Source organism: Pelodiscus sinensis, chromosome 17 (genome assembly GCF_052426305.1).
Source record: "Pelodiscus sinensis isolate ZL-2025 chromosome 17, ASM5242630v1, whole genome shotgun sequence".
NCBI lineage: Eukaryota > Metazoa > Chordata > Testudines > Trionychidae > Pelodiscus > Pelodiscus sinensis.
The window spans coordinates 21,913,193-21,940,959 of record NC_143068.1 but is presented as its reverse complement, the minus strand read 5'-3'; positions in this window follow the sequence as shown (position 1 = coordinate 21,940,959).

Below are 27,767 nucleotides of genomic sequence, written 5' to 3'. Positions count from 1 at the left end.
GCCCTGCCTCTCCCTGCCTCCACCCCACCCTTGCTCTGCCCTCTCTCCTCCTCTTCTCCGCCTTTGTCTCTTCCCCCACCTGAGGTGGCCTGGGGGCCGAGTGCAGCACCAGCAGCAGTGGTTCAACTCCCCATCCCTGCACTTACCAGCAGTGGCAGGGGATGTGAAGCAGAGTGAGCTGGGTCCGCATTGCTCTGCTTTCCCCACCGCTGCTGGTGAAGGCAGGGAGGCCAGACCCCTGCTGCAGGCCCTCCCTGCTAGTCTCCCCGCCGGCTGCTAGCTGGTCCCTTTCCCTTCCCACCCACGGTGCTTGGGGCATGCGACCTTTTGTGCTCCCCCACGCATCACCCCTGCATCCAGGGCTGGACCAAGCCATTCCGGTGCCCCAAGCAGACAGTATAATTGCACCCCGGGTTGTGGGAGGGTGCATGCACGGCCCTGCCCCTGCACCGGCACGTGGGAGAGGGCGGCACGTAGGGGAGGGCGCACGGGGCGGGCCGAGCCTGGCCATGCAGGGCCCTGCGGCTGTGGAGGGAAGGGCGCTGCTGGCCGGCGCTGCGGGGGTTAACATGACCCCTGCCCCGGGCGGCCACTGCAAGGTGGCCGCTGGGAGCTGCTGCAGCCGGCGCCCCTTACAGCTGCCATCAGGCGCCCCCCCGTAGGTTGGCACCCCAGGCAGCTGCCTGGCTAGCCAATGCCTTAATCCAGCCCTGCCTGCATCTAAGGGTATGTCTACACTACCACCCCAGTTCGATCTAGGGTGCTAACGTAGGCAACCGGAGTTGCAAATGAAGCCCGGGATTTGAATTTCCTGGGCGTCATCTGCATAAAGCTGGGCGCTGCCATTTTTAAATGTTCGCTAGTGCGGACTCCGTGTTGCGTGGCTTGGTCATGGGGGGGTCCCTTCTCTAGACTCTCCCACTAAAGGAAAGGGAACAAGGAACAGGGTTAAATTGAAAGTGTTATTTCATACTTCACATTTTAAACGCTTTGACTGCTTGTCCGTCTTTTCTGTCTCTTTTTAATAAACACTTGAAAAGGCTGTTAATGAAGTGCTTCCCATGGGGCTGAGCAGACGGAGGGCTGTGCGTACCAGCCCCCGAACCTTGTCTAACACTCTTGACTATTGGACAGCGACTGGGTTATGACAGAACCTTTTGCCCATTTATCCCATGTAAATAGCATAACAGTGCCTTTCTGCATGGCTTGTTTCGAAACCTAAGCCCCCACACACTAGAAACCTAAGCCCCCACCCACTGGACATCTAGATTCCTTGGGAAAATGTGTTCATCTGCCAGAGCCCTTCATCACTCCATGGTGGATTTTAGGATAATGCAAGTTTCTGTCTATGGACCTTCAACACGCTGTCGTCGTCCTTTGGGGCTTGCTGGGAGAACTCATCAAGGGCTAATCTATCCTAAGATGATCCCTCCAAAGGACTCAATTACACCTTAGGGCAGAGCCATCCTGGGGGGCACAGAGACAAGCAAATGCCCCCCGTGCCCAACATGTGGGGCTCAGGGCAACACACCCCATCATAGGCCCTGTTCCTGCTCCACCTCTTGCCCCAAGCCCTGGCCCCACACCAACCCCTCTCTCAAGCAATTTGAGTTAAGGCATTATGGGGCCTGGCATGAGTGGCAGCAGGAGTCACCCTCCCCACTCACCAGTAGGGCAGGAGTTGGAGTGGCTCAGCAGCCTGCCCCGCCATGCCCCACCTCCTCTCCCAGGCCTCTGCGCCCTAGTTCCCTGCAGCGACGGGAAGCAAAGTGCCCCATGGCCAATGCGCTCTGCTTCCCACTGCTTAAAAAAGTAGAGTGCAATAGACTGGGAAAGGACGGCAGGGTGGGGTGAAGTGGAGCAGCTCGCTCTGGCTCTGGCTCCCACTGCCACTGTGAGTGTGGGAAGGGGGAACCAAACCAGGCTGTTGCCCTGCCCCCCCAGATAACTCCCAGGCCACCTTGGGACCCATCCATAGGGGCCCCCCAAAGCATGAAGCCTGGTGGGGCCACCCTGATTCATCCTAGGGACAGGGCAGCTCTGCCTCAGGCAGGTGTGCGGGCCCAGCACAGGTTAAGTTGGAGGGGTCCAATTACACCATCTGTTGGGTGGGGAGTCAGGAGGGTCTCAGAGAGCCTGTATCCAAGATGGCCGTGTTGCCTTTGGAAAGCAAGGTGAGATTATAGGGCGGTATTAGCAATAATGGAATGGATATGGGCCACGTGGTATTGGAAATGCATTAAAAAGGTCATTGGACCAAGGAGGACGTGCCTGGCTCTGCGTTAATCTGAGTTGAGGATTAGATTTTGCTCTGAGACAGAACCATACAAATATAGGGCTTGAAGGGAGGTCCCCTCATCCGTCCCCCACACTCAGGCAGGATTCTGTGTAGCCCATCCAGATGAGGATTTGTCTTTGGACTAGAGATGTATGCGAGCCGAGGCTTAGCGGGTAGTTGAGTCAACTACTCACATTCCTCTCCCCTCCCCCAATTGCCTCTGTATTAGAGGCAGCAAGGAGGGTGGAAGCAGGAGCCGGCTTAAAAGCACTGCCCCAGCACTGTCTCTAAAGAGCTACCTCCCCCACCCCCTGCGCTGCCGCTTCTATAAGAGGCGGCAGTGAGACAGGGGAGGTTGCTGCGAAACAGCCCCTATCCACAGAGGCCAGGATTGGGTGTGAACCGGGGCTGCTGCTGGAGCAGCAGCCCCTGTCTGCGGGGGATCCCAGGTCCCCATTGAGAACCCCTGTGGACAGTGGCTGCTAAACCCAGCACAAGCCAGGACTGAATAAGCCCGGCTTAGTCCCAGCTCCAGGAGTTACCCCTGCTGTGGCTCTGCAGTTTAAATGTAGTAAGAGCCAGGCAGGCAGCTTACTACACTCAAACTGTAGAGCCTCAATTGGAGTTTAACTCTCAGGGTACATCTACACTACATGCCACTGTCGGCAGAGGCATGTAGATTTGTTTATTCGGCAAAGGCAAATGAAGCCGTGATTTAAATGATCGCGGCTTCATTTACATTTACATGGCTGCCGCGCTGAGCCGACAAACAGCTGATCAGCTGTTTGTCGGCTCGCCGCTAGTCTGGACGTTCCCCCATCGACATCAAAGCCCTTTGTCGGCAGCCCCGGTAAACCTCATTCCACGAGGAATAACGGGGCTGCCGACAAAGGGCTTTGATGTCGACAGGGGGAACGTCCAGACTAGCGGTGAGCCAACAAACTCATCAGCTGTTTGTCGGCTTAGCGCAGCAGCCATGTAAATGTAAATGAAGCCGCGATCATTTAAATCACGGCTTCATTTGCCTTTGCTGATCTGTCTAATCTACATGCCTCTGCCGACAGAGGCATGTAGTCTAAACACAGCCTCAGAGGCTTCCTCCCTTATCAACTAGTTGTATAGTCGATAGAATTTCTTTCGACTACACGATTTGCTATTTACTTGGTTCCTAACATCCCTAATTTGGACACACATTGGCTGTGTCTAGACTGGCAAGTGAAAAACTCGCCAGCTGTCTACACTGTCCGTTTGAATTTCCGGAAAAGAACTGACGATCTCATGTAAGATCGTCAGTGATTTTTCCGGAAAAACTATGCTGCTCCCATTTTGGCAAAAGTCTTTTTCCGAAAGACTTTTGCCCAAAAGGACCAGTGTAAACAGCACAGTAGTGTTTTCTACAAAAAAGCCCCGATCGCGAAAATGGCGATCGGGGCTTTTTTGCGGAAAACCGCATCTAGATTGACCACAGACGCTTTTCCGGAAAAAGTGCTTTTGCAGAAAAGCATCCTGCCAATCTAGATGTGCTTTTCCGAAAATGCTTTTAACGGAAAACTTTTCCGTTAAAAGCATTTTCGGAAATTCATGCCAGTCTAGACATAGCCATGAGTTTTCAGATCAGGAAAGGTCACTAGCAAAGCTGGGTAAAGGGGCAATTTCACCTCCTTTTCTTCATTTCTTTTCACGAAATACGCATCAGTTCGGTTTGACTGCTGCTGGGGCTATGTGAGCAGAGCCGCAGGAGAGGGGACTTGTTTGCCTAGAAACACAGACATCTAAGGAACGGGGCCCCCACTTCAGTCAGCAGTGGAGAAAGGTGCCTTTGTCCGTTACTGGGAAATGGAAATAAGCCTGCAATGCCAGTGTCTGCAGGGGAGTTCTCGGCACCTGGGGGAGCCATTTCTCTCACTTGGATCAGGCAGATGGAAGCTGTTTAATCCCTGAATTAAAGCTTTCACAGACACAAATCAAGAGAAGACCATTAAGGGCAGGCGGCTGCAGGGGAATACTCAGGAAGGATCTTTGACTCCTGCAGGATCCTTAGGATTTGGTGAAAGGAGCGTGCCCTTTGGGATGTATTTGGGGACGGGACAATTGCTCACCCATCACACTGGCAGGTGCACATGGCCAGGGCAGGGAGATGCCCCTTTTCTTTCCACCTTCATGCTGCTCCATTGCAACAGGTGTTTATCTGAGCCAAGTGTCACATCAAACCCTTTCCCTGTGCCAAGGAAGCGCTCGTTGACCAATGCTGCAGGTAGCAGCTCCTGGTGCCCCTCGTTGCGGAAAATCTCAGCACACAGAGCTAGCAAATCCTGTCGGTTTCCTCCAGCTCGCCCTGCCAGATGCCCCCGAAACTCCCTGCACAATTGTAGCCCCGTGTGCGCTCTCCAGGTTCCGCTCGCCTCCCTTTCCTGCAGCAGAACCATCCCAGCTCCATCATGCCTGGGAGAACCTCTGCAGCCATGGAGAGGAAGGGGCCGGATTTGTCTATTGGAAAGGCCCTTACAGCGCCAAGGCGACAGAGAACTCCCCTAACTGGAAAGACGAGGGATGCAGAGTTACGCCTCTGCCTCCCCCGCCCGCCCCGGGAGCAGCTAAACAGCCAACACAGGCTGCCCAGAGCAGGAGCTGGGTGGTGGTAGTAAAACCAGAGGACCGGTGTAACCCAGAGCAGAAGACCACAATCCAAGGTTGCTGTAAATTAAGTTGGGACCATTTTGCCCTGCCCCCCTCAGGCTGGAACAGGAGAACTGCCTTTCTGCCCCCACACCAGGTTGGGTGCTGAGTGCAGCTCTGCTGAATACAGGGCCCTGGGTCTGAATTATAAAGCTCAGTCAAAGAAGCCAAACAAACGTAACATATTTCAGCAAAAGCCCTTCCAGCCAAAATCCACTATTGAGCTGCTCCATTTTCACAGATACCATTTTACATTCTAACAAAGGCTGAAGGAACTGGGCTTGTTTAGTTTGGAAAAGAGAAGACTGAGATGGGACATGGTAGCAGTTTTCAGGTATCTAAAAAGGTGTCACAGGGAGGAGGGGGAAATTGTTCTCCTGGGCCTCTGGTGATAGGACAAGAAGCAATGGGCTTAAATTGCAGCAATGAGGTTTAGGTTGAACATTAGGAAAAACTTCCTAACTGTCAGGGTGGTTAAACACTAGGACTGTGTCTCGACTGGCCAGTTTTTCCAGAAAATCAGCTGTTTTTCCAGAAAAACTTGCCAGCTGTCTACACTGGCCGCTTGAATTTCCGCAAAAGCACTGACTTCCTACTGTAAGAAATCAGTGCTTTTTGCAGAAATACTATGCTGCTCCCGTTCGGGCAAAAGTCCCTTTTGCGCAAAAGGGCCAATATAGACAGCTGAGATTTGTTTTCCGCAAAAAAGCCCCGATGGCAAAAATGGCGATCGGGGCTTTTTTGCGCAAAAGCGTGTCTAGATTGGCACGGACGCTTTGCCGCAAAAAGTGCTTTTGCAGAAAAGCGTCCGTGCCAATCTAGACGCTCTTTTCCGAAAATGCTTTTAATGGAAAACTTTTCCGTTAAAAGCATTTCTGGAAAATCATGCCAGTCTACACGTAGCCTAGAATAAGTTGCTTAGGGAGGTTGTGGAATCTGCATCTCTGGAGATATTTAAGTGCATGTTAGACATCTATTAGGGATGGTCTAGATGGTACTGGGTCCTGCCATGAGGGCAGGGGACTGGACTCGACCTCTTGAAGTCCCCTCAAGTTCTAGTGTTCTACAATTCTATGGTTCTATTACATGGACTCTCAGCTAATATCATCCAGTTTTTCCTTGTATTGTCTTGTTCAGTGAGTGTTGCTGGTTGCTCTGCAGTGCTTATCTTCGCATTACAATAGTTCCTACTGATAATCCACTCCATCTTTGTTTAAATGTACAGGGGGTCCTCACTATAAGTCCGAGATACGTTTAAAAAAACTTGGACTTATAGCGAAACAACTTAAAGAGGGGAATTTTTTCCCTGTGGCTGACTTCCATTTAAGCAAATTGGGGAGGGGGGAAGTGTTTTGCACGACTTACAGTGGGAAATGGGGGGACTTATAACACATCAGTTCCTACAAATGTCAACAACGTTAGTGTGGAACGGATATATACCGGGGCTACTTATAGCAGGGCCCCCTGTACTCATTGGCATGATTGCTGGTTTTTAAAGCATTTGTAATTCACAAGTGTTAGATTTATTCCCTTTTCCCCTCCCTATTCTTCTGGAGCTTTCCTACTGGCTTGCAACAAATGTGTCTGACACAAATATCTATGCAATAGCAGAATACATCCATAAGAAGGTTATAAATTTGAGGCCCCATTTGTCCACTTATGTTCCATAGTTGTTCTGGGCGGAGCAGAAACTCCTGATCCTCCCTAGGTAAATGTTCACATAGTGTAATGAGCTAGATACATAAGTCCACCGTAAGAAACAGGATGCAAAAAGTCACCATGTGCTGTGTTTGCAGAATAAAAGTAGAATGAGATCTGCACAGGAAATCAATGCAACTAATGGTAACTCCTTGACACTGCATACTTGTTCTTAGCATGAGCTAAATCACTGGCTTTCAAACTTTTTTTTTTTTTCTCATGACTCAGTTGAAAAAAATTGTCAATGCCCGTGATCCAACACAATTCTATCTTTTGACTAGAGTGCAGGCTTTGGGATGGGGCTGGGGATAAGGGGTGATGGAGGGGGCTCTGGACTTGGGTGAGGTCTTGTTTCCACTGGATCCCATGCAGCAGTGCTGTGGAGGTGCTAAAGCAGGTTTCCTGCCTGTCCTGGCACTGTGGTATGCCCTGTGCCACAGAAGTGGCCAGCAGCAGGTCCAGCTCCTATCTGGAGGCATGCACGAGGCTTTCTGCACACTGCTCCTGCCTGTAGGCACTCCCCATCCCCACCATCTGGCTCCCATGCCCAAACTCTGCTGCTGGTCACTTCCAAGGCACAGTGCAGGACAGGCAGGAAACCTGCCTTAGTACCCCCGCAGGTCACCTTACAGGAAGCCGACCTCGTGCTTGGCATTACGCAACCCAGTACTGGGTCGCTACCCGTTGTTTGAAAACCACTGAGCTAAATAACCAAGGGAATCAATCGACTCCCTCCACACTTATATCATGCTGAGTGTGCCTGACCTTTCCTGCATTGATCTATAGTGAGAATGACAGTCCCTTCTCTGTATCCTCTGTGAGACTGATGGAAACTAGGGATCCAGCAAGCTTCCTTTTGCTAACTGCTGGGTCAGATAGGTGTGACCTGCAGATGTACAGCCCGAGAGACTTTTTTCCTCTTGTAAATGGTGAGGGATAGTGAGAGTTGAATGGATGGAGCTATTTAATCCATGTCCACAGCATGAGTCCCAGTCAAGCACTCAGGATACATTAAGAAATGGAGCACAAAGTGGGTTGTTCTGTGCTGTGCCAGGCTTCCAGAATAGCTAAGAGCAGCCTGAAAATGGCTGTAATGTTTTTCCTGGCTGCCAGCGGCACCACGGGCCCTTCATAATCCTCAGCCACATCGCTTTTCTGCCCAGTTACGTCCTCGTATGTTCCAAAACAAATTGGGCAAGTGTTTTGTTCATTTCATTATGATGGATAAAAAGAAGCTTTTAAAATACTATTTATTTTCTTACCCCAGAAAAATTAGCAGGTCGGGTCTTCCTTGGTATTGCTTGAGAACCACTGGGAAGTCTCAGTTGTTTTTTCCTCCAGTAACTTAATTGAAGGGGTGAGGATTCTGGATCTTTCACAAAAATTTCCTTTAGCCAAAAATGTTAACTATCCATTAATGATAAGAAGTATTAAAAATACAAACAAGCCCATCTCCAGAACTTTAACTAGCCTATCCAAAAGACACTTCTCTTAATAGTTCAGCTATTGCTCTCTTGCCTCTGGTCTACACTAGGGGTATGTCTACACAGCAAACTTATTTTGAACTGATAGAATACTAGGACTGGAAGGAACCTCAAGAAGTCAAGTCCAGTCCCCTGCCCTCATGGCAGGACCAAATACTGTCTAGATCCTTATTTCGAAATAACTTTACTAGCATCTACACAGCCAAACCGCTATTTCAAAATAAATTTGAAATAGCAGATCGCTTATTTTGAATTTGGTAAACCTCATTCTACGAGGAATAAAGCCAAATTCAAAATAGCTATTTTGAAGTTAGTGCTGTGTAGACACTTATTTCAAAATAGGGGGCTTCTAGCCTTCCCAGGGTGCCCTGGTGGACACTCCAGCCTCAACCAAGAACACTCCACTCCCTCCTCCGCTCCCTGGAGCCCTTAAAGGGGTAGACTCTGGCCACAGTACCTGTGCCAGCTCCAAGCCTGCCAGCCCAGAGCCAGCAGTCCCTGCCCCTGACCCAGTGGCCCCAAAACATGAGCCAACAAGCCGCTGGCAGCCAGCCTTCCACTGCTCCCCAGGAGCAGCCTGCTAGCTCCCAGGAGCCTGCCAGGGCCCGGAGAAAGCGGGCGCCTTCATGGTCCAGGATGGAGATCATGGACCTTATTCAGGTTTGGTGGGGATGCCCCCAATGTCCATGATCTCCTCACTAGATGGAGGAACGCAATTGTCTGTGGCAGGATAGCTGCCAGCCTGGCCACCAAAGGCCATATGTGAACCCAGGAGCAGGTTCGCAAGACAATCAAGTTGGTCCAGCGAGATCCCCAACCCTGAGCTTCCCGTCCCCCTTCTTCCCCCTTCCAGCTACCTCCTCCTAGGTTTCCCCCTCTCCTCTCCCACCCTCTTTTCTCCCACCTCCTTTCCCCAGTCTTACCAGAGTTTCATTCCCTCCTCCCCCCCCCCCCAGTTTTGTTAAATAAAGAGAAATGAAAATGTTCATGAAAATTTATTTTATCTGACATCAGGAAGGGGGGGTTAGAGGCGGGTAAGTGCAATGGTGGCCTGTCAATACAGGCGAACTAGGCGGTTGCCGAGGGTGCCAAGATAAATGACCATTGAAGGCTTTGGAGACAGGGGCGCCCATTGCTCACCAATCGCGCATTTTGCCTAGGGCGCCAGTTGCTGGCAGCTCGTCTAGGGCTGCTACTGGGTAAGTGGGAGGACGTGAGGGAGGAATGACGCACGAGCCCCCAGTGGGGCAGACCAGGAAGACTGTTAGTGCTCCTCAGGGTGGAAGCTCTCCCGCAGGGCCCCCTGGATACTGACAGCCCTGATGGACCTCCCAGATGGCAGCCTGCAGAAAGTGCAGCCAGGCTCGCAGCAACATGTCCAAGAGAAGCACCAGAGTACCCAGGGGCAGCTCTGGCTCCATGTTGCAGAGTGCTGTGATGTTCCGAGTGAGGGCAACCAGACCACGCAGAGACAAAATGCTTTGCTGTCTCTCATTGAGGTAGACAAGCAAGCAGGGAAATCTGAGAACTGGCTGTCCGGGGTGGGGGTCCCTTTAAGCACAGACCTCAGATAGCCTCAGGCAGCAGCCCTACACAATAAGTCCTGACCTGGTACCCTGCTGGAACTGGTTCCGGCCAGCCTTAAATGAGATTCAGCGTCCACTCAGTGTGCACGTGCTACTTCAAAATTGCAAAATGCTATTTTGAAATGCATTTTGTGTGTAGATGTGTTATTTCAAAATAAGATATTTTGAAATAACTATTTCGAAATAAGATATTTCAAAATAACACTGTAATGTAGACATACCTTAGGAGATAAACTGGAATTAAGAGACACAACTTCAGCTACGTTAATTGCAAAGCTTAAATTGAGGTATCTTAAGTCAAATTTTGGCACTGTCCACACTGCGGGAAGTCAAAAGGAGCACACTCTGCCTTCGACATCCCTGCCTTCGACTCCTCATAGAAGCAGGACTGCCAACATCAATGGGAGCATCCCTCTTAACTGGAATTACTGGGTCTTCACTAGAACCACTAATTCAACCCCCAGAAAATCAACTGTGGCAGTGTTGTGTCCAGTTCTGGGGCCCCCACTCCAATGCGTCCACATCCTTTTTGTAGAGGGTCCAGAGGAGGGCAACCAAAATGATTAGGGGGCTGGAGCATATGACTTATGAGGAGAGGCTGAGGGACTTGGGTCTGTTTAGTCTGCAGAAGCGAAGAGTGAGGGGGGATTTGATAGCAGCCTTCAACTTCCTGAAGGGAGGTTCCAAAGAGGATGGAGAGAGGCTGTTCTCAGTAGTGACAGATGGCAGAACAAGGAGCAATGGTCTAAAGTTGTGGTGGGAGAGGTCCAGGTTGGATATTAGGAAAAACTATTTCACTAGGAGGGTGGTGAAGCACTGGAATGGGTTACCTAGGGAAGTAGTGGAGTCTCCATCCCTAGAGGTGTTTAAGTCTCGGCTTGACAAAGCCCTGGCTGGGTTGATTTAGTTGGGATTGGTCCTGCCTAGAGCAGGGGGCTGGACTTGATGCCCTCCTGAGGTATCTTCCAGCTCTATGGTTCTATGATTCTATGGGTACATCTAGACTACCGCGTTTTGTCGACGGAAGTTTTGTCGACAGATACTGTCGACAAAACTTCCGTCGACAATTTGCGTCCAGACACATGGAGTTCTGTCAACAAAGCAAGCCGCTTTGTCGACAGAACTCCGTAGTCTGGACGCAACGTTACAGGCAATAACACCTTCTGTCGACAGAAGTCTGTCGACAGAAGGTGTTTTGCCTCGTAAAATGAGGTTTACCAGCGTCGACAAAACCGCGGAGTTCTGTCGACGTTATGTCGACAGAACTCCGCGGTAGTGTAGATGCTGGTATTGTTTTGTCGACAAAAGTCCACTTTTGTCGACAAAACTAGGTAGTCTAGACACACCCTTTGCTTCAATCTTATCTGTAGTGTAGACATGGCCTTGGATCTTGTGATGTCACCAGTTCACTAGTGCTTGAGTCATTATGGTCTGCCTAGGCAGGTGCTTTTTAATGTAAAAAGCAAGCAGAATTTAAAAAAATGGAAAGACTTTTGGGATTAACCTTCTCTATCACAAAGAAGCAGAAAGGGGCACAAGACCAAGCCGCCCCCCCCCCCCCCCCGCCTCCCTCTTCACATCACTTTTAATACATTTCTGAATTGTTGGAGCTCTCTTGCAGCACAGTGGCACCCAGCTGGGCTCTTCTTCCTACTTGAATGTACCAAAAGGAGCATGAGAACTGGGATGAAAACACTGCTTTCTTAAGGTGTTTTCATAATTGTCAGAATGAAAAAGCTGCTTCACGGTATTTAATTCCACAGCTAATGACAACCCAATCTCACTGTACTTTGTATGATGAATGTCCTTAGGCGCTCACCCCTCATTTCCTTTTGTGTCTAAGCATTTTAATTGATGCTTAGGCTAAACGTATCAGACCCCTAAGTTATAAGAGCCACAGTGTGAGCATGTTAATGCTGGAAAAGGTAAGATAACCATTTCTCTTCCCTCCCCTCCCCCGCCCCACTATGTAGTATTAATCAACTTTTAAATTCCTTTTTGGAATTTCATGACAAAGTGACTCATTTATTTTCTCAAAAGCATAATAGAAAATGCAAGGAACCTGCAAAAGACACACATTCAGATTAGGGCTGTCGATTAATCGCAGTTAACTCGCACAATTAACGCAAAAAATGAATTGTGATTAATAGCAGCTTTACTTGTGCTGTTAAATAATAGAATACTAATTTAAGTTTATTAATTAGTTTGGATATTTTTCTACATTTTCAAATGCATTGATTTCAATAACAAAACAGAATAAGAAGTATACATTGCTGACATTGTATTACTATACTAGAAAATTTACTCAAGTCTTTAACTCAAATATGTTTTAGTGTCTCAGAGTGGTAGCTGTGTTAGTCTGTATCTCAAAAAAAAAAAAAAAACCCTTAAAATACAATGGCTATGTCTACACTGGCGGGTTCTTGTGCAAAAATGGCCGTTCTTCCACAGCATGTCCACACTGCCCGCTCGCTCTTGTGCAAGAAGATTTACACTAAAGCGTGGTAAGAGAGGGATTCTTGTGCAAGAGCTACACTCTTTTCTAAGAAGTGTAAGCCCTCTTGTGCAAGAACTCCTGCGCAAGAGGGCAGTGTGGACACGCAGCAGGGGTTTCTTGAGCAAGAAAGCCCTATGGCTAAAATGGTCATCAGAGCTTTCTTGTGCAAGAGAGTATCCACACTGCCATGGATGCTCTCGCACAAAAGCACATATTTGGCACAAAAGCACAAGGCCGTGTGGACGTGTTCTTGTGCAAGAGTTCTTGAGCAAGAACCCGCCAGTGTAGACATAGCCAATGAGTGGTCCTGTCACTCCTTAGAGACTAACAAAAGAATATATATAGCATTATGTACTTTCGTGGGCACAACCCACTTCTTCAGATGAGCAGTTTTGTCGTTCTTCATTTAAATCATTGTTCTAGGGTGAGGGTGGAGATGAGGGGTTCAGTGCTCAGACTGCCCCAGGAAGAGAGGACAATCCCAGCCCCTTCTTACTGCAGCAGTTTCAGGCCAGATGAGAAGCACTTGTCCATGGCTGCTGCAGTAGGCCCAGCTGGGAGAGGGATGCATGTCCCCCAGATGGGGGACAGACATACACACAGCAAATAGACACACAAATGGACAAAGTCTCTGAAAGATACAGTAGTCCCTTTCTCCTCTCTTGCCCCCTGCTGGGCCAATGGGGTTATACCTGCCTAGTCCCCACCTCTGGCCCCCTGCTGTCTGCCGGTGGTCATTCTGCAGTATAACTCCCTTCTATCAGACCCCTTCCTTTCCACTGTTTGAGAAACAAGCGAATTCTACATACATCAAATAAACCTGGCACAGCCAAACCCTGACTTGCTTTAAGTTATGATAAGAGGAAGCTACACACCACATTTGGCGGTCCTAGTCTTACTGTTTAGGATGGGGTGGACAAATACTGGCCTGTAGGCCTGATCCAGTCTGCAAAGGTTAGCCCCTAGCAGGACCCCACACTGCCTTGTTTACCTGTGCCTCTGCCAGTATGTCTACACTGCATTCCTCTTTCGAGAGAGTAATGCAATTGCAGCCAAGCAAAATTGCAAATGAAGCATGGATTTGAATTTCCTGCATTTCATTTGCATAATCGCGTTCAGCCACTATTTCAAAATACCCTATTTCGAAATAAAAAATGCTGTGTAGACACGGTTATTTTGAAAGAAGCCCCTTCTTTCAAAAAACTCTTACTCCTAAAAAATAAGGTTTAACAGTTATTTCGAAAGAAGGGGTTTCTTTCAAAATAAACTTGTTTACACAGCGTTTTTTATTTCGAAATACGGTTTTTTGAAATAGCAGTCGGACGCGATTATGCAAATGAAGCACGGGAAATTCAAATCCGCACTTCATTTGCAATTTCGCTCGGCTGCATTTGTATTCCTCTCTCAAAAGAGGAATGCAGTATAGACATATCCTCCAAGAATGGAGGATCATAGCTTCCATTGGCCACAGATCATGGTTCCCAGCTAATGGGAGCTGCAATTGCCCAGACCTGCAGAGGTGCAGGTAAATATAGTGGCAATGGCCCACCAGAGGCTAACCCTCATGAACTGCTACTGTTTTATTGCCCACCCCAGGTTCAGGAGGAGTTCTTGAAGAAACAGACACAGAGATGGATGGATAGACAGATGCACATTTCTAAAATATATAGTAAAAAGATCTGATTATAAATATTTGCATTGTATAGCATTTCTCAGCTTAAATTACATTGTAATGTAATTACTTTATCATGAATGTGCAATTTTTTATAAATGTAGAATTTTTTATTACATAACTGCATTCAAAAGCAAAAACAATAAGAATCTTTAGAGCCTACAAGTCCGCTCAGTCTTACTTCTTGTTCAGCCAGTCACTTAGACAAGTTTGTTTATATTCATGGCAGATAATGTTGCCTACTTCTTATTTACAATGTCACCAGAAATGAAAACAGATGTTCTCATGGGACGTTTGTAGGTATTTACATGCCAGATATACTAAACATTCATGTGCTCCTTTATGCGTTGGCCATCATTCCAGAGGACATGCTTCCATGCAGATGATGTTTGTTAAAAAAAAGTGCTACTTAAATTTGTGATTGAAGTCCATGAGTGAGAATTGCATGTCTCCAACTCTGTTTTACTCACATTCTGCCATCTATTTTATGTTATAGTAGTTTTGGATGATGATTCAGCACCTCTCTCTCTCTCTCTCTCTCACTCTCACTCAATTTTCCTGTGAGATTATCATGTCACTCTGTGTCACCGTGCCCACAACTCCAAGCCCAGAACATGTCCCCAACACCCAGAACTGGCTTCTTGCCATACTACCAGCTCCACCGGCAGGCTTGCCAATGATGGGCCTCTTTGCCCACAGCACTACCCAGCTGCAGCCCCATACACCCCCCCATGGCCTTCGAAGTAAGCATGAGGCTAGAGTGGCATGTTACCTTAGCCTCCCTCTCCCCTGCTCCGAGGGAGGGGGCAGAAGCTGCGAGCCACCATGCAGCCTCTCTCCTCCCCTCTCCCAACTACTGTGAGGGGCAGAAGCCACGAGCCATGCAGCCTCTCTCCTCCCCTCTCCCAGCTACTGTGGGGGGCAGAAGCCACAAGCCATGCAGCCTCAGGAGTTGTGTAGCCCATCCCCTCCCCAGTGCTCCCGGGGGATGGGAGCTGCAAGCCACACAGTCCCAGAAGTTACGCGGCCTCTCCCCTCCCCCTTCCCCTGTGCTCTGCGGTGGGGGCGGGGAGGGCAGAAGCTGCTAGCCACATGACCTCAGGAGTCATGCAGCCTCTCCCCTCTCTCCCCACCCCCTGCAAGAGTGGTGAGAGAGCCGGGGAGACCTGGGGGCGGGGGAGGAGAGGCTGGCAGCCGAGGGGGGGGGGAAGCTGGACCCTCCCCAGCCAAGAGGCAGGTTGTCAAGCATAGCAAGCAGGGGATATAGTCCCCTAATGTTTGTTTTAAGAACAGTTTAGCTGCAGATTTGACAAAACACAAAGAAGGTACCAATGCGAGATTTCTAAAGAGACACACAGCACTCGATCCCCCAAGTTTAAGAATCTGAAGTGCCTTCCAAAATGTAAGAGGGCCAAGGGGTGGAGCATGTTTACAGACGTTTTAAAAGAGCAACACTCCAATGTGGAAACTACAGAACCCAAACCACCAAAAAAGAAAATCCACCTTGGGCCACACTGGTTTGGATTGTTATCGAACAGAAGAACCCATGGTCAGCATGTCTTTTGGAATGGTGGTGGAAGTAGGAAGGGACATATAAATCCTTAGTGCATCTAGCATGTAAATACCACCAGCTACATCAGTCCCATGCAAACACTTCTCATTTTCAGGTGACATTGTGAACAAGTAGTGGGCAGCATTATCTCCTGCTGTGGGAACAGGGGCCGGATTCACCCTCCAAGAAATTTGATATGAGTCACAGACAATCCAGTTGGGGATGAGATTGCAGCAATGCCAGGTGCCTGACATCTCCCTTCTTCTATGATGGAAATGAAGGGATGCATTGGTGTGGAAAGGGGAGTGGCTAGAATATTCAGGGAATGATTTGTGGGATCAAAATGCTGCTCTCCATGAAATATAAAGTGCCTAGCCCCCACTGGAAAACATAACCTGACTCCCTTAGAGTTAGAGCAAAAACAGAGTGAATTCTCCCTTTGGGAGAGCTTCACTGGAATAGGGAGGTGTAATGTATACTTCCCTGAGCAAGCTCCAGTGAATCTGGCTCATAGAATATGGCCCTTCTGAAGCTTCATTAAAATAATTGGAAACACCCTTTATTTGGTGCCATGCAAGTAATTTCTAAAATCATAGGAATGGAAGGGTCCTAAAGAGGTCTTCTACTCCAGACCCGTGCACTCAATCCAGGCTGCAGGACTAAGTATAAGACCCTTCCTTTAGCTATTTGTCTTACCAGGTCTTAAAATCTCCAGTGATGGAGATTCCACAACCTCTCTAGGCAATTTATTCCAGTCCTTAGATACTCTGACAATTAAGAATTTTTCCGTAATGTCCAACCTTGCTGCAATTTAAGCCCATTGCTTCTTGTCCTGTCCTCAGACATTAAAGAAAACCATTTTTCTCCCTCCTCCTTGTAAGAATCTTTTATTTACTGGGAAAATGTTATCAAATCCCCCATCAGTCGTCTTTTCTCCAGTCTAAACAAACCCATTTTGCCCAATCTTCCCTCATAAGTCATGTTTTCTAGACCTTTAATCATCTCTATTGCTCTTCTCTGGACTTTCTTCAATTTGTCCACATCTTACCTGAAACGTGGTTCCCAGAAGTGGACACAATACTCCAGCTGAGGCCTAATCAGTGCAAAATAGAGGGCAGAATTACTTCTTGTGTCTTGCTTACAACACTCCAATTAATACATCCCAGGGTGATGTTTATTTTTTTTCACAACAGTGTTACACTGTTGACTCAAATTTAGTTTGTGATCCTCTATGATCCCTTTCTACAATACTCCTTCCAAGGCAGTCTTTTCCAGTTTTCCCTGTGTGCAATTAATAGTTCCTTCCTAAGTGGAGTACTTTGCATTTGTCCTTATTGAATTTCATCCTATTTACTTCCGACCATTTCTCCAATTTGTCCAGATTATTTTGAACTTTAATCCTAACTTCCAAAACACTTGTAACCCCTAACATCTTGGTATCCTCTGCAAACTTTATAAGCATACTCTCTATTATCTAAATCATTCAGGAAGATATGGAGCAGAACCAGACCCAGAACTAATCCCTGCAGGACCCCACTTGATATGCCCTTCCCAGGGCCATCGCTGGAGCTGGGGAGTCAGGGTCTGTGACATAGGTGTCAATTTTTTTCTGTTAGTGGGTGTTCCCTGACCCCACCCAGGCCCCACCCCTTCTCCCAAGCCCCACCTCTGTTCCGCCTCTTCCTGTCTCTGCCCCACACACCCCTCTTCCCCATCCAGTTCTGCCTGCTCCCCTGAGCATGCTATGCCCTCACTCCTCTCCCTTCCCCCCACAGTGCCTCCTGATACCACGAAACAGCTGATTCTCAGCACAGGAGAGGGAAATTATGATTGAGGCCACCGGTGGGCAGGAGGCACTGGGTAGAAGGGGAGGTTCTGGTAGAGGCCTGAAGTGTGAGCCCCCCGAAGTGCTGGGCCTAGGGTGGTCATTCTGATTTGCCATTCCCTGGGATGACTCTGGCCCATCCACCTTGACTGTGAACCACTGATAACTACTCTCTGGGGATGCTTTTCCAACCAGTTATGTACCCACTTTACAGTAGCTCCAGCTAGGTTTTATTTCTGAGACTGCTTTATGCATGGTTCTGTTTTAGAGCCATATTTCATTCTCCCTTGGGAGCACTTGATTGAGACATGCACTACAGTATATAGCATGTTATTGCATGATTGAGATTTTCCTGCTAGGCATGCACAAATTAACAACATTCCAATAAAAAGATTATTTAATTAGATGACATGGAGCATGTTGATATGGGAAGGGAGAAAAGGGAACCCTGTCATAGGTATAAATTGGAGATAAATGTATAGGGTACACTACATTATGGGAGCCACAGGTGTCCTTCCATGACATCAAACCGGCAGAAAACAAACATAGGAAACCAAAAACCACCTAAAATATTAAGTTTCATTTATATAGATCCTAGTTTTATGGTTGTGCTTGCCCCATTTATAAACGTACTTTTATCCATGCTGATAGATGCATCTATTACAGAGATATCAACATGCTGATTACAAATGAGTTGTGGAGAAATAAGAAAATCTGTCAGTTTTGAACACTAAAGTAGACAGTAGAGGAGAGCCTGAACACTTACCTTGCTCTGGATTCTGGTGGGCAAGTTAAACTAGAATCAGTGGAGAAAATGTCAGGAAAAAATATCAAAGTCTTTTATTAGCTGCTTTAGTTCTGAGATCCTCAAGTCTTTCCTTCCCCAACCTAACAGATAGGAGGAAGTGCAATGGATTTGTTTTTATTTAAGTGATTAGAAGGCTCTAGGGAGATTGGCCAGGATTGGATATGAATGTTCCAAACCTGGCTTAGAGAGGTAGTCACCAAAACCCATTGCACTTGGATGGTGTTTTAGGAACCAAAGAATGAATTGGTGGGTCTCAGACCAGTTCCTAATTCATGTCCCAGTAAAATCACAGAAACCTCCCTTCTACATGCTGGAAATCTATGCACAGGGCTCACATAGTATCTCACCAACAACCCCAGCTGGTCCCTTAGACGCGGGCTCGCTGCACGTCCCTGCTCTATGCTTTGGACCTGTTGTGCTGGCAGCTCCGGAGCCCGAAGTCCTCTCTCCCTCATAACCCCCAATCAGGATTTTGACCGTGGAGGTTTTCGTGTGTGTGTGTGTGTGTGTGTGTGTGTGTGTGTGTGTGTGTGTGTGTGTAAAACACACTTGAGTCACCCTAAATATTCTTTGCCTGCGTGGGGGGGGGGGGGGGGGGGGAGCTCCCTCTTGCCCCTTGTGCCCTGGCCACAGAACTGCTCCTTTCAGAATAAAACTGCGCAGCCCCTTCTCCTTGGCGGCGCAAAGCCGCTGTTGGGTTGGATTTAGGCCGCACGGCTCGGTCCGGTTCCGAAGGGAAGGTCCGGGAAGCTCCTTTCCCGCGGTGCGGTCCGACTGCAAAAGGCGGGGAAGTTTTCCGAGCCGCCGCGGGTGCATTAGCGGGAAGCCCAGACTTTCCTCGGCTGTCGCTCGCCGGCGGCGCCCCGCGCAGAGAGAGGGCAACGACCCGCGCCAGTGGAGACCCTGCGAGCGCCCCTGTGTGCCCCGCAGTGCACGGGGGTGGCTGACTGGCCGGGTCCCTGGCGAAGGGGGAAGCCAAGCCCTACCCCGGGGCTGTGCCTAGCAAGTCGGGGCACATGCCTGGCAGCCTCGGGAATGCCCGGGGGTGGGGAAACATTTCCCCCCGCTGGCAGGCTGCGGGACGCTTGCAGCGGGGAAGCGGGTTTTCCCCCGGCTGCCCCACCCTCGCCCCGACAAGCCCATCGCTGCGTAGCTGGGCACCCCCGGGGGGGCGGGGGGGTTACCCCGCAGGAATAAGTCGAGTCCCGTCTTCACCTCGCGCGGTCAGAGCCCCCGCGCCCGGGTCCTGCGGGACGCCCCGCACCTGCCCCTGGCGGGCGGGCGCTCGCTCGCTCTCACTCCCACGGCAACAGATGCTCTGGGGGGCTTGACGCCCCGGGGCTGGGGGCTCGCTCGCTTTCTCCCACGGAGGCAGAGCCAGCTCTGCGCATGGGAGGGGGTCAGCTGGGGACAGCCTAGCACACACGCACTGCCACACTCACCCCCACCCTCACCCTTGGGGTCTCTCACACCCACACGCCGCTGGGGGGAGGGATCACCCGCACAGTGCTGGCTTGGGGGGCTCTCGGACACATGCAGAACTCGGGGGGGGTCCCCTGACACTCACACCCAGTCCCAGCTTGGGGGGCGCTCACGCACACCCGGCCATGGGGGAGGGCTCTCCCGCACGGTCCTTGGGGGGGGTCTCCCCCGCAGTCCTGCTGGGGTCTCACCCCGCCTCCGCGCCAGCCCCGGGGCGCCCCTTACCTTTCCCGCGTGGGCTCCTCGGCGCCGTCCCGCCCTCAGCCGGGCCGGCCCGTGCCCCGCAGCACCAAACTTTCGCCCGCCCCGGCGGCGCCCATGGCCGCGGCTGAACGCGGGCGCAGGAAGGGGCCGAGCGGGCTCACGGAGCCGAGCCGAGCCCCATCAGCACCAGCAGCCAGCGGACAGCGCTCGCAGCCGCCGGCTCCCGGGCGCCGCAGGCTGGGGCTGGGGCGGGGGGGAGGGCGGGAAGGGACGCGATGCCTGCAGCGCGGAAGGGCCTCGGGGATGGGGGACTCCGTCCCTCTGCCAGCTGCGGGGCTTTTCCTGGCGGCCCCTCCTCTCCCACGCCAGGCAGCTCTGCCTGAGCGCCCCAGGCCCGGAGCCAGGAAAGGGTGGGGGGTCTCGGACAGACCCTTCCAGCCCGGGCTCCCGCAGCACTTTACCTCCCCCCGCCAAGTGCTATTGTAGAGGGGAAACTGAGGCACGGAGCGCTGACGTAAACCTTGGCAGAGCTGGCAATAGCCCCCTAGAGTACTGAGGCCCCGCCCCCTGCTCTAGACATCAGAGCCCCCTGCCTCGCCCGCTTGTTTGGGATTCTGCACTAGTGAAGGATGCAACACGGGGATTAGCGCCCTCTCCCTCGAGCTCTCCAGCCCACCCCTAGTCTGCCTCCCCGGACAGAGCCCTGCGGGGACGCAACATTCGTACGGCCTCTGCACCACGGCTCCGGGGACGCGGATCCCCACCGACAGAGAGCGGAGACCTGCACGTTTGCATCTGCGTCCACATCCCCAACATGATCCGCGGGCACCCTCCGCCCCGTGAATCTGGGGGTTTGCAGGGCTGCAGCCCATGGGGCTGTCACAAACACCTGCCGGGGAAACTTCAACACTCAGCCCGGCCTTAGGGCGAGCCGTGCTGCCCGGTGCCCGGCCGCTCACTCGCTCCCCTGGCTGCAAACCGCCCAGCCGCGTGGGGCAGCCAACCACAGAGACAAACTTTGTCATCCCCTGTCCCGCTCCCTCTCCCGGCAGGTGCCCGGGAGAAGCGCTGGGCTCTGGCCCCCGCCCCGTAAAAGGGGAGGAGACAGAGACAGCTACCGGCCCGTCCTGCAACTGCTCGCAACAGACCTCCGCCCACACCCGTGTCTGCCCTGCGGAGGGGATGCCCTGGCCAGGCAGAAGAGTTTCCCAGTCTGGGGTCACTCCTGCCTAGGGGGATGCCCTGGTCAGAGTGGGGGGAAAGAAACCTTGCTCCATTGAGAGAATCTCCCCTCTTTTCCCATATCCTGTAACATGTTGTGGGGGTCTCCCATGCAAGGGGCAGGAACAGGGGAAGGGACCCCTGGGTAAACTTACCCCAGCTTACTGAAACACGGAGTTGAGGCAATTGTCTTCAACCGTATTGAAAATGGTCTCAAATCACAGAAAATCGAACAATAACTTCCAAAACAAAAACATTTCCCTTAAATACCAGTCTTTTGCTCTGTTAGATGCCAGGAGTACTGACGAGGCGTTTTGATAGAGTGGGGACTGTCAAATAAAGACATATTAGAGACCCCCGTCTCTAATACAAGCCTGGTCTGGGATGGTTTGTGCTAATAGATGTTGGGGGCTTCTACTGGATGTTTTACGGTAGTGTATAATGACGTCATAGCGCACAGAAAAAGTATGGCCGATGACATTGAAATATATGCCAGTTAAAATTTTTCTTAAATCTAGAAGTGTTGAGGAATATGCCCACTGAGCCACTTGTGCTGCCTGGGCTGGACTCTGTCACCCCTCAGCTGGGTTTGACTTAAACTAGAGCATCCACCGGCCAGGCCCTGCTGTCAGCGTGCCGCCTTGGGCCCCACAAACTCTTTGGCTGGGCCTGTCTACAGGGTGAATGAAGTGTCCCTTGCTGAGGCAGCTGTGATTAGGGCCAACTTCTGTTTTGCATTGAAAGCAGTTGGCCCAGCCTTGCTTGGCGCATCCCTCGTCAGTCCATCACTTACCCATATGCTACTGTTCCTCCTCCCCACGGTAAGATCTTTTCCTGGATTGCCAGTTAGCGAAGGGAGCCATTTCAAAAATCCTGCTTTTCATTTTCAAAGCCCCACACAAGGTAAGTATTGCCAGCGAACTGTGATTTGGGCTCCTCCGCTATACTTCCTAAGATCCTCCAAATCTGGTTAACTGTACAGCATGTTAGACACTGTTTAGAGACAGTCCTCTTATGAGACAATGTTTTTATGCCCTAATCAACATGATAAATAGAAAGGCAGGCCTTTATATCCTGATAGATTTCATTAGCTGTACTCCAGAAACACACTGCAATAAAACATCCACAGATAGCCAGGGTCAGCGGGCTTCAGCTTGGGGCTATAAAATAGCAGTGTAGATGTTCAGCCAGGCTGGAGCCCATGATCCAACACCTCACCAGGTGGGAGGGGCCAGGAGCTCCAGTGTCTATGCTACAATTTTATAGCCTGCAACTCAGCCCAAGTTAGCTGACTCAGGCCAGCTGCTTGCATTTTATTGCAACATGGAAATACCCACAGGTTCCAGCCAAATTTGGGACAAGTGTCCTCTGTAAGCTGTGCAAAGCTGAGAGCTTCTGCAGCCACTCAGAAGAGAGTCAAATGCCAGCCAGCTGATTAGCAGAGCGCACACCTAGGTTTTTGTTTCTACTGATGGTGCACATTCACACATGCCTTGGTGCACATAAAAAATTATTTTCCACATGGATGGAAAAGATCAGAGGGAACATTATGTGGGACCCCGTTGCACTACTCATTTCTTCATACCTACTATGTACCCACAGAACCTATGGTCTAATGTAGTGTTTCTCAACCTTTTTTTATAAAGTATCCCTTTTTTTAAAAAAAATTGTAAGTACCCCCAGTAGCTACAGTTTTCAGACATACAATTTTTTTTCTACCATTGCAACACATTTGTTTAAACAACTTAATCATAGCCAGGTGGGCAATGAAATTTTTGAGTGTAAAAAGTACACAAATAATAAAGCGTTGTAAAACTTAAAACAAAAATTCAGTTTTCTCCAAATTTCAGTTGCATTGACATACCCCCCAATTTCTCTCAAGTACCCCTAAGGGTAGTGGTACCACTGGTTGAGAAACACTGATCTAATGTGACAAAAGGTGTGAGAAAGGAAATATTATCCCTGTTTTACAGATGGGGAACTGCGGCACAGAGAGATAAAGTGGCTTGCATGAGGTTACCCAGGAAATCTATGACAGAGCAGGAAACTGAATACAGATCACATGAGTTCCAGTCCAATGCCTAAACCACAAAACTATCCAGATATATGGATTCTGAATTACAGAAATTATCTATTATCTGCTATGGAGTGTGTGTTTGTATACACACAATTACATGTATCTTTTTCTGATGATATAAGCAATAGTTTTAGGTCACTTTATGCAAATATTTCCTAGCTTTTTGTATTTAAATTGTAGATTATTGCATTCTTTTGACATTCTCTTTCCCACCATATAAAAGCAAATAACTAAAGCTTTAATTAATTCCTTTTTTAAAGGAATTCCATTAATAGTGTAGTTCCTGAGTAGGCAAACCCTCCCAAATAGACTTGAGCCACTCTCATTACTACCGTACTGTGTATGGCAGAGATACAGACATAGCTTTGATTGGATTCTGCACCAAAGACTTTTTAAGCTTCTAAGTAAACAAAAGATGAACTGAACATTTAACTACAAAGTCCTGGGAGGAACAATCATTCATGGATGGAAAAGTATCCCAGGAGGTTGGAATATTACAAAGGTAACACCAGATGCATATTTTTTCTAAGATGCAGCCACATGTCACACACACACACTGTAAATGTCTCAATGTCTCTTTGGGTGCCGACTGGGACAGTGGAAAGTAGAAAGCACTCATCAAGCAGGTTACAATTTGAGACTAGGAGCATTCAGTTTGGAGAACTCTACTGCCATATCAAATACAGACATTAAGATATTTAGCAGCAAAATTGTAAGCCTGCTCCCATTTAAATTAACAGCAAAACTTACATTCTCTTCAGTGAGGTGGGATCAGATTTAGTTTTTGAAAACTGTTAGCCTTGGTTCCTCACTGTCTTTCAGCAGCTGAAGTTTTTCAATCTTTTTGTGCTGCAGACACTTGCCATAAAAGCCAATGGTTTTATATCCCACTTTGGCCAGAAAGTCAACTCCATTATGGAAAAAGTGACTTTGCACATCCAAGCCATCTTGTTGTTAACCCAGGCTCTAAAGTAGTTGTCTAGCAGCTACCTAGAGGTGGGTATTTTTTATCCTTGACTTGTTACCTGTTTTCTGAAAATAGGTAAAGTCATTACTGTACAAAACTAGAGCAAGAGTCTGGAAATGAGGATTCTTCACATCCATTCTTGAAGCTTCTGCTGAATTTCTCTGTGAAATGGATGAGTCTGTGCCTCAATTTGGAAAAAAATATGGAGGGCCATGTTGAACAGGAGGATCCTGATATGAAGGGTGAGCCAACAGAACAGTTTCATGAGTGGGATACTATGGTCACATGTATGAGAAGAAGGCATGTGCTTGTGTTAGAATCTGGAGAGGTGGAACTTGGGAAACCATAGTATGTCTCAGCATTGTCATCATTAATAGATGGGTGTGTCTGTACAACAAAAACCAGGGTTGACACTGTGGGTGGCAAATCTGATAAAGGAGTTGATACCACAGGGGTGGGCAAGAGGCGGCTAGCAGACTGGATCCAGCCTGCCAAGCTGCCGGATCTGGCCTGCGGCCACCTCACCAACACCCTTATTACACAGCAGCTGCAGCTACTTTAAACAACAAGCAGCTAATTGCTCTGTAAGCTTGGCAAGAAGGAGAAAGCTTCATGCACTGTCCCTGCCCCCTAGCAAAATCCCTCAGCTCCCATTGGCTAGTTTCCCCCAACTACCTGTCCCAGGACACCACCCAAACCCTCTGTATCCCGTCTCCCCACCTCCTCCAGGTCACAACTCCTTCCCAGTCTCTTCACTTCCTCCTACACCCCTCCCTCAGACCAGAATCCTTTCCTGCACACATACCCTGACTCTGCATCTCCTTCCCTTGCCCTATGTCACCCAAACCTCTGCACCTCTTTCCCCCCTTCTCCCAGGTCACAACTCCCTCCCAGAACCTGCAGCCCCTCCTACACCCCTCCCCCAGGCCAGAATCCCCTCCTGCACCCATCACCTCTCCTGGACCCTGCACCCCATGCCCCAAATCATAATCCCTTCCTTCACTCAAACTCCCTCTCACACCCCACACACCCTCCTGCATTCCAGTCCTCTATCCCAAGCTCCCTTCTACACCCCAACTGCTGTCCCAGACCCTGTACCCCCTGCGCAGAAGTGTCACCCTTGACCACTTACCAAAATCTTGGAGTGGCTCCCCATTAAAAATTTTTGCCCACCCCTGTGTTATCAAGTAAGTCGCACTCACAGAGGCAGCAGGTGGCAACGACAGACAATACTGGGCTTACCTATCTGCTTTCCAAGTCCCATGTCTGAAAGCACTAACAGTATTTAAATTTTAAAAAAAGTTTGATTTTTTTTAAAAAGGCTCTTCCTGTGACATAGTATAGCTGATTGTCTCAGAATAGCAAAATCCAGGCGAGTGGTGGAGGTTACTGAATGAAAAAGATGAAGCTCACAGGAATTAATCAGATTCTTGACATTTTTATAGATATTAGGAAACATTTCTGGGCAGGACTTTCCATGTCTTTTAGTGCAGCTACCAACCCTAGCACCTAACATCAGCTCTATTCATTTGGAAACAAGTTTAACCAGAAAGAGCAGCAAGTCCTGTGGTGCCAGAGCTTATGCATGGGCTGGGCATGTAGGAAAGATGGCCTAGTGGACAGCACACTGGTGTACAGGCAGTCCCCGACTTACGCGGATCCGACTTATGTCGGACCGCACTTACGAACGGGGCTTTTCTCGCCCCGGAGCTCGTGGGCGGCGGGACCGCCCAGAGCGCAGCGGTGCCGCCACCGCGTCCTCCGGGGTAAGAAAAGCTGCTCTGGGTCTCCCTGGTGTGCTGGGGGGGACTCTCCAGCACAGCAGGGAGACCTGAGCAAAGCCGCACAGGCGGCGGGACCCCGCTGCCCGTGCGGCTTTGCTCCTTTGCCCCGGAGCAAAGCCGCAGAGGCGGCGGGGTCCCCCACCTCTGCGGCTTTGCTCCTGTCTCCCTGCTGTCTCCCTACTGTCTCCCGCTGCCTGTGCGGCTTTGCTCGGGTCTCCCTGGTCTGCTGGGGGGGAGGGGGTGTAGCTAGTGCGCCCCCCCCCCCCGCCAGCAGACCAGGCTTTTGTTGCGGGATGCCTGGGGTAGAGCAGCTGGGGTGCTGCCGGGTTGGTCCTGCGGGGACCTACCCGGCAGCACCCCAGCTGTTCTGTCCCAGGAGTCCAGATTCAGCTGCTGTTGAAACTGATCAGCGGCTGATTCCAGGAAGCCGGGGGGCAGAGCAACTCTGCCTAGAGCTTCCTGTAGTCAGCCGCTGATCAGTTTCAGCAGCGGCTGAATCTGGAGCCAGTTCCGACTTACATACAAATTCAACTTAAGAACAAACCTATAGTCCCTATCTTGTACGTAACCCGGGGACTGCCTGTACTTGGAAGATCAGATATCAGTTCCTGGGCTCTCTTTGCTTCCTTGTGCCAGCTTGGTTTGCTACACATCTGTGCCTCACTTCCTCCTGGGGCTAATGCTTCCCACTTCATGGGTGTTGTGATGATGAAAACCGCTCATGGAGGTCATTCCATGGTACAGAGGGCCATATCACACCTAGACAGTGAAAAGGCCTATGCTGGAAGGGAGTTTTACAGGGCTGGATGAGGAGCCTCAGTGACTCAGAGCAACTTTGGTTGTTTACTTAAGTTGAGCTCCATGCAGTCCTTTGTCCACATGGGGAAAGGCACAGGGAGTATGGTGGGCAGGGACCGAAGGGAGCTGGCTGAAGGCAGGATTGGAAGAAAGCACATAGTCTCCCTCTCTGGCCCAGTGAAAGATGCTGTGAAAAAATTCATACAGACCCAGGGGCTGTGTCTAGACTGGCCAGTTTTTCCGGAAAATCAGCCGCTTTTCCGGAAAAACTTGCCAGCTGTCTACACTGGCCGCTTGAATTTCCGCAAAAGCACTGACTTCCTACTGTAAGAAATCAGTGCTTTTTGCAGAAATACTATGCTGCTCCCATTCGGGCAAAAGTCCCTTTTGCGCAAAACTTTTGTGCAAAAGGGCCAGTGTAGACAGCTGAGATTTGTTTTCCGCAAAAAAGCCCCCATCGCGAAAATGGCGATCGGGGCTTTTTTGCGGAAAAGCGCATCTAGATTGGCACGGACGCTTTTCCACAAAAAGTGCTTTTGCGGAAAAGCGTCCGTGCCAATCTAGACGCTCTTTTCCGAAAATGCTTTTAACAGAAAACTTTTCTGTTAAAAGCACTTTCGGAAAATCATGCCAGTCTAGACTTAGCCAGGATGTATTATTTCAACTCTCCTTTCCTGCCCCCTGGAGTCTGGGCAGGGGAACTTATGCTAGCAGAGAGCGACTGGGCAGGCTCCCAGAGCTGAGTTCCACAGACATCCCAGAATCCACCAGGTCTCTGAATCATGCTACGTCCTCCCCTTACTCACTTTACTTGTACATGGAGGGAAAAGCAAAGTTCAGGTCAATACAAACAAAACCCCTCCTGGGGTCAATAACAGGGCAAAAAATGTCCGAGGAACACTTTACTTCTAGGGTGCCTGGGTAACAGTGTGTTGGAGGCCTACAAGGAAGTAGCTGAGCCAGATTTCCTCTTGGGTTTGCTGGACACCTTGACAATCTGGAAGGCTTCTGGCATGAGGGCTGCTGTTCCTAATCTAGTCCCTGTCTTCTCAGGGCTTCTCGCCATGTATACTGAAGCTTACTACTTTTAGAGCCCTCCTCCATGCCATGCATGATAGCCTGGGCCAGACTTAGCTCGCAGAGTCTTCCAAGCCCCTT